This window comes from Phocoena phocoena, chromosome 6, assembly GCF_963924675.1.
Source record: "Phocoena phocoena chromosome 6, mPhoPho1.1, whole genome shotgun sequence".
In the NCBI taxonomy this organism is placed as follows: Eukaryota; Metazoa; Chordata; class Mammalia; order Artiodactyla; family Phocoenidae; genus Phocoena; species Phocoena phocoena.
In genome coordinates this window covers 14,168,342-14,176,655 of record NC_089224.1, presented here as the reverse complement: position 1 = coordinate 14,176,655, position 8,314 = coordinate 14,168,342, and positions in this window count along the sequence as shown.

Sequence of the window (8,314 nt, the reverse complement as noted above, 5' to 3'; positions counted from 1 at the left end):
AAAGAACTCAAAACCTCAGAGGCAAGTTATAGGTTATAAAGAGGAATCAAAATCAGGGATATCATTATATTTCTCAATACCGTATAGGAGGTTAGGAGAAAATAAATCAATGCCTTCAAATACTGAGGAAAAATGTTTTTCAAACCGGAAGTCTAAACTCAGCTAAACTTCATAATCAAGTATGAAGGTAGAATAAACATTTTCACCATGCAAGCTTTCAAAATTTTAGCTGTTATTCACCTACTGGAAGTTGGTAGAGGAGGTGCTCCAAAATGTAAGAGAATAAAAGGATAAAGAAGACAAAAGATTTGAGGAGCAGATGATTCAACATAGTAGAAAAGTAAAGGAAATTTCCCAGATGTGGGTGGAGGGAGGTCCCAGGATGACTGCTGTCCTAGGGAGTCCCAGAAAGTCGCTGGTCAGATTGCAGAAAGGATAGAAAGCTCCAGAAGAGATGTCCTCAAGAGGAGATAAACAAAAACACAATAGTGGACCTGGCTGAGAACAAAGTGTCTTTACCATCCTGAGATGTAGTTTCCAGTTCTTCTGGAGCAGTGGTGCTCAGTGAGGGTGATTTTGTTCTTCAGGAGACATATGACAATGTCTGGTGACATTTTTGGTTGTTCCAGCTAGATGGAAGTGTTAGAAGGAGACCAGTGACATGCACAAGACAGCCTCCTGCCCTTTACCATCCCATCCAAGAATTATCAGACCAAACTACCAGTAGATCCAAGGTAAAAAAAAAAAACCCTGTCCTGGAGAGTTTAATACAAAAAAATTTTAATGGGGCTATTTGAAATCCAAGGAAAAAAATGTACAAGGAAAGAAATGTAATCACCTATACTGTGCTGTTCAACTATAAGCGATATTTAAAACAACTGTGCTATACCTATTTTGGAAAGATTAGGAAACAAGTGGCAAGAAGAAGGAGATAAAAGAGTGGTGAGTCTTTATCGTTCTCAGATGGAAGATGGTAGATAATTCCTAAAATTGACAAATGTACCAATGGAAACATAAGTGACTTATTTAGAAATATGGAGGTATCTGGTAGTGGAAATAACTTACAGTACTGGTTGTTTAGTGTATAGTGACTGGGAAAGTATGGGGCAGGGGCTCCTATCTTTCATTATAAATCTTGAATATCATTTGATATTTTAAACTATATGTATGTTTCATGAAAAAAAAATACCTTTAATGGACATAAGGTCTCTGTTCATCCTGAGACCCAGTAATCTAATTCAGAAATTAGACTTCTGGTACATGTAAATGAGTAAATAACTTAGACAATTTCGATGAAAATGTAATATTTTAATTTTCTGATTGAGACACCAAAAGATGCAATTTTTCTGATCTTTGCAATAAATTTTCCTTTATATTTCAAGTTGGTTTCCCCCAGTGGAGAATTCAGGCTGGGCAGACTAAAGGGAGTGTATAGAGGGGCTGATTCATCAAGCACCAAGATGGTTCCAGCAACATCCTGCCAGAGGGTCCATGTAAAATTGTGATTAAGAGACATAATTGAGGCTGATCCAAAGAGACATGTGCAGAGTGGGTCCTTAAACTGCAATACAGGAAGCATCAAGAGCCCACATATTGAAAATCAACTGGAATTGGAGAGCTTGGCAATTTGGAGAGAACTGGCTGGAATGAGAAGACTAGGAGGTGTCCTGGAATAACTAGAGAGGTGGGAGCCCATGACCGCCACTAAGGTTGTGCAAATTCTCCACAGACATCAGCATCTGTGAGTTCACCCAGTAAAGAGGAGGGAGCAGAGAAGAATGTCAGACTATCTCATGAAAGGAAGACTCAAAAATTGAACAAATACACAAAGGGTAAATTGTTCTCTTACTGTGAAATTCGATGTATGACTTCTGTAAACCACCCTAAATTAATGAAATAGATGAGATCACCAGTCTTCAAGTGATCAAGACAGAACCCTGCTTTGCTGCAATGCTGAAACAGCATCACTGGATGACAGTGTCACTAGAAATCTGATTGACTTGACAAAGCATCCTGCTTTTGACTAAGGAGTCTAGCATTGAGGGCTTGTTTCTTCTGGGTAATGGGTTTACTTACCTCTTTGCTTTAAGGGGCACTGCTAACATAGGCCTGTGATAATCAAGTCTTCAATAATACACAAGGATTTTTTTAAGTGATTTACTATTTTAATTAGATGTGGTGGTGATTAAACTATCTTGCATTACACTACAGTAGTTAGAAGAGGACAGTGCAGTTTTCTTCTTATTACTGAGAATAATTTTTATTAGCAGATTCAGAGGATGCACGCATGTATAAGTAGAGACGGTTTTTAAAAGAGGAATATAGCTATGTCACAAGAAAAATATTAAAAATCCACTAAGCTAATGATGCTAATACTTGCATTCGTGTGGTTAAAAAATCCTTGTCTTTTTCATACCAAATTTTTCAGCTATGCATATTGTTCAGTATATAATTTTTCTCTTAATCACAGGAGGTACAAAGTTGCTCCTTAAGACAATTGCATGATATTAGAAATAGAAGAACTACAAGTTTGGTTTTAGTTAGTTTTTTATAAAGCCAATGATAACCAAGGAAATTATGGTATTTCTAATGGCAACCAGAGTAGGGTAGGAAGCTCAAGACATGGGTCTGCCGTACACCTTGGTGCTGTGTGGGTTTGGGTTGGTTTGGGAGGTAAGGATATATCTGATAGGAAACAAAAGATAATTTAAATCATCCTTGTTATCAAGTCACTTATATCAGCTTGGGAATAAAGGCTAATTTGTCGAGAAAAAAATCCCGTGTTAAGTGTCAAGCACTCACCTCAGATAGAAGAGGAACACAGTGTGAACTACCTCACGTGTGAACGTCTATGGGTTTGAACCCTGAAGACCTTGTAAAAGACTGTCTTTCAGGCTCCAAACTTTGGCCATTGCAGGGAAGAGAAAGTAAAGGAGGCAAGGAAATGATTAAATTTCTCTCTATACGTTTGCATAATTTACTAGTTAAAAGCAAAGGAGATTACTTTTAGTAATTTAAAAAGAAACAATGTGCTTTTTAAGATAGATAAATGAGTCACGCCTGATTTCCCATCTCCATTCTCAGCATAGAAAATGGCTTGTTGATGTCCTAAACAGAGTCAGAACCAGAACAAATAATCTTCTGTAATAAGGGCATCGCATCCTCGGCCTCTGCTACCACAGAAGGTGGATTGTTAAGTGCATTTTCAGCCCCACTGCCCACCCCTCTCCTAAGTAAAAAGCCACTCAGAGTTCCCCGTCTACTCTGTGTGCTACTGGGGAAGAAGCACTTAGGATGAAGATATTTGGTCATTCTTTACTTCAATGTGGCTTCTATACTGAATAATATGAGAGAGAAATCCTAGTTTTAAAAAAACTTGGGAGGACACTAAGTATACTTTAGATGCTTTACCATCTTTTTTTTTAAACATATTTTTTGGAGTATAATTGCTTTGCAATGGTGTTTTAGCTTCTGCTTTATAACACAGTGAATCAGCTATACATATACATATATCCCCATATCTGCTACCATCTTTTTTAGACTCTCCTGAAACCCTAATCACACATTTTTCCAAAATAGCAAATTCTCTTCTTGCTACTCTTTTCATTGACAGTCATCAATTACCCACATTGAGTGCAGCATCTGTGATCTGCCTAGACCCTGTTGGCTACAACATCAAAATTCTGCTTAGCTTCACGCAGAGGTGGGGAGAATATTCACCCTTTTTCCTGGTTTGGTGCCACATGCAATTACATGAGCCCTAAAACAGATCAGTTTCTATACAGTTAAGTCATGAAAATCTCATGAAACTCAGTTTCCTACGATCTTAGGAAACAGGCAAAAAGAAAAAAATTTAATAATTCTCTCCATCCTTCTCATTAGGCCCTGCTCCTATTCACAGCACCCCTTTCAGGCATAAAATATGGATACAAAGAGACATGGCTGATAGGGGCATGAGGAAGGAAGGCTTGGCCTAGAGGGATTAACTTATCTAAGCAAGTCATTCTGAGTTCCAATATAGAAGCATGCACGCTGAGGGGGTAGGGGAGGGTGTAAGCGGCAGAGGTAAGAAATTCAAAATTACAAAGGTTGGACTAATCAGAAAAGCTTTGATGGAGAAGATAAAGCCAACTTGACCTTGATAGAGAAGAAGGATTTGGGACTAGAGAGCTTGGAGTGCATTTCAGGGGTGGGTAACATTTATGTAAAGATAACGAGGTAGAACATTAAAAGACTGTGGACAGCAGGTGCTGGGGAGTCAGGGGAGATGGGGTTGAATGGGTCAACAAAGCCATTCAATAGAAGAGCTTGAAAGCTAGTTAGAAATATTTAAATTAAGACTCCACAGAAAGGGTACAAAGGAACTTATCTACAAAACAGAGATAGAGTCACAGATGTAGAAAACAAACTTATGGCTATCAGTGGTAAGACGGGGAGGGATGAACTGGGAGACTGGGATTGACACATACACACTATGAGATATAAAATAGATAACTAACAAGGACCTACTGTGTAGCACAGGGCACTCTACACAATACTCTGTAATTGCCTGTAAGGGAAAGGAATCTAAAAAAGAGTGGATATATGTACAGGTATAACTGATTCCCTTTGTATACACAGGAAACTACCACAACACTGTAAATCAACTAGACTCCAATAGAAATTTTTTTAAAAAAAGAAATACTTAAATGAGATGTAGTCAGCAATAGGAAAACATTAAAGTTATAAACTAAACATGACCAGATCACTGGGAGGAATTGTTTCAGCAATTTGGGTTAATTTAATAGGATTTTGGAGTTGTGAAGGTGTTCTCCTCAGAACCACCACGTTAGACTTTCAGGAAGACGTGGGAACCAATAGAGCCAAGACAATTCTTCTATAATGGCCCATTTGGAAATCCTGAAATCTTTAGTTAAGGGAGTTATGGCACTTTGCTAAATCTCTGCAAGGAGGAGAGGTGACAGATAAATAGGCCTAGGACACAATTCTGAGTTTGGAAACTGCAAAGCTGTCCAAGTGTCCAGAAACTCACCCAAAAGTGACTGCCACACAGGAAAGTTTCCCTAATTTCCATTTCTTAAAAAAAGAGTCAATGATTCTTTAGGTTTATGCTACATCTATTATGACACACTGCTTGATTGGCAGTCTAAAAGAAGCAATAGTGTAGAAAAGGGCAAAGAGATGAAAATGACCAGAATTGGCTGCAAGCAAAGTCCATCTATCATGGATGGACTCCAGTAAGATTACAGGTCATAAAATGCCCTATGCTTTTTGATCATCTAAATGGCTGCACATGACTTTTTCTTTATAATCTCATAGAGAAGAATTAAGAAATACAAAATTAGTGGAGGGGAATAAAAGTAACGTGTTTCTGAACATTTAAGAAGGGTCGAGGTCTGTGCTATGTTCTTTGCATTTCCTCATTCACTATCAGTTTTATTAAGCCTAGGGGTGTTAAGTAGTTTGTTCAGGATCACACAGCACCAGGCTGTAAGTTAGGATGCACCATCTTCAACAATCAATGACTTCCACGTGCTTCTCACCTGGTATAACTGAGCAGAAGTAGTTTCTTTGAATCTATATATACTCAACCCAATAGATCGGATTTTTTTCTTCCAAGTAGTTTCAACAGGTGTGCTGCAGAGCTAAGACCCTGCCTGCTTGCAATCACTCCTATATCTCTCTGATCTGAATTAAGCCTCTAGTTAAAGAAGATCCACTCTCTATTCCTTTCCTGACACTTTCATTGGGTTTCCTTATTTTTTTTTGCTCCTTCATTTTATGTTTGAAGAAAAAAGATTTGATGTCATTTATTCATTTATATTTTCATATATTTTAGCACCAGCTATATGCAAAACATTCACAAGAACTAAAAGAAAAATAAAACTTCAATCCCTTATTCAAGGAGTTTTTACAAAGACTTAAGGAATGGACAATTGTGGCAAGAAATATTATTGATCCTCTAAAATTGTATATGTATATTGAGTAATGTATGTTGAAAGTGACCCTGGAAAACATATCATGTTGAATTGATAAATTGTATGTTGTGAAGGATCTGAATGCCAGGTTTCAGGAACTTGAAATTTAGGCACTGAAGAGTCATTTTATATTTTTGAGGAGAAAAGTCATTTTAGTATCCCTTAAATCTGTGTCATTTCCAAATACAACTGTGAGATTATCAAGAATCCATGATGTATGTAGAATAAAAATATAGAATTTAGAAATGGAAGATGCTTTTAAAATTACTCTGTTCCACTCTCTCATTTGTCAAAGAAGACGTTCAAGCCAAGAGAGGTTTTTCTTTTCTTTTTTAAAAAAAATTTTTCACTTTTTTGTAAAATCCTCAAGGTCTGGAATAACTCTATAAATGATACTGGTTAGAAAAATGCTGCTGCATCTACAAGTGACATTTCCCATTTGGAATAAGGTCATTAGTGCTTTACTCTTCAGTGACTGAGCCCACAGCTTTGCCAACAGCCGGTGCTCCAGAGACGGCTGAAACTAAATTTCCATCCTGGAAATGATAGAGGTAGGTTTCTTTCCTGCTCTAAAAGCTTATAGCTCTTCTTTAGCAGCTGGCCTATTTGTTGAACTGTAGAAAAATCTCTCTTTCATGAAGGAATTTCATTTCACAGATTCAAAAAGTAGTTCAAGGCTATCAAAGGTCATTGGGCCATTTTCCTCATTTTTTTTCAGTGAGGAAAGTGATACCCACAGAGCCTGGGGGACTGGCTAGCTAGCAACCAGGTGGAACTAGATCCCTCCACACCTAGCATGTGTCCAGGATTGCTTCCACTGTACCATGTTTCTTTGATACCTTCTCCAATGTAATTCCAACATCATTAAAGAACTTGCAATGACCCATTATGGAGCAGTTTCAGGAAGAGTTCCATCTGCTCATTCAATGTCATTCTGGGTCCCCATGGATTTTTATTCCAAACAGAGCAGCTAGGATGAGAAAGAACAAGACTCCATCAGGGTTTCCTCTTCTTTTGTGGCAACTTTATTGAATGCACCACTTGCTAGCCTGTCTTCTACTGAACGCTGTTTGCTCTAGTGATTTAGCATTGAAAACATTAGGAAAAATTGTAAGATAGATATTCTGCTAGACACTTTGCCTGTTACCTCATTCAGTTCTCACATATCTCTGAGGCGCTGTGTGTACGTATGTGTGTGTGTGCGTGGGTGTGCGTGATTACCTTTATTATGTAGATTACAAAACTGAAGCTCTGAGAGATTAATCTGTCCAGGTCCCACACCTAGTGCATGGCAAAGCTGGAAGTAAACTCTGGTCTCTCCAAATCCAAATCCATGCTCTTTTCACTGCACCAGTTTCCTCACCGAATGCATCAATTCTGCCCCCTAAATTAAGTAAAAGTAATATTTGCTTCCATGCAAGGTTTACAATGAACAGAACTGCACTTGAATTTATATAGCATCTTGCATTTCCCAAAGGTTTGGCATCCTTTTTTATTGCTTGCTCTATGGGGAAAATGTTTATAAGTGATTTTTGCAAGTCATGGTGGTTAAAAAAAAAAAAAGCAAGGAGTTAGGGCCTTGAGTAGCGATGGTTCAGGCAGACCCGAGGAAGGATTACAACTTTTAAAGTTCCCTGGGTTTTGTTAATGTCCTAGATTGATAAGCCCATCAGTTTCAAGTCCAGAATTAGTATAGGATTGATTGCCAGGGCCACTGAGGACTAAAATACCAGGTCTCTCTATTAAAAAGCAAAATGAAAAACATTACAAAGATAGATTTGGGAGTCAGAGAGAACTCATGGTTGTGATTTGTGGAAGTCTTGTTACCACCACTGATATATCAATGACTCCATGTAATCTAATGAGCCATCATAAGCCTTAAATCACCTAGCATTACAAATCCACTGGGGTGGGTAAGCAGGAGACGGTGTCACTGTGTCACAACACTTCCATGCAGTGGCCGATACGGTGACTGCTTTCCCACCCATTTCCTTTGGCGCTATTGATTAGGCTGCATGCATTTACATAAACACAACAGAGACAGTAGTCTGGTTTATACTGCAGTGACCTCTACTTAGAAACATCAATTCTCCAGAAACTCTAGCCTCACGGTTCCCAGAACTGAAAACTTGAGAATAGTATATTTAAGTAAAATTGAGGTGCTGTAAGGTTGAACTAAGATGTGGGAGTTAGTCTTCCCACCTACCTCCAGCTACAGAAATAGACTACGCAAGATGATTTAGATCATAAGCGGAAAGAAAACCAAGAAATGGAGTACTGATACAGGGACCTTACCAGCAGGCATGAAAAAGGTGCAGCAACAAATTCTTCTGTGA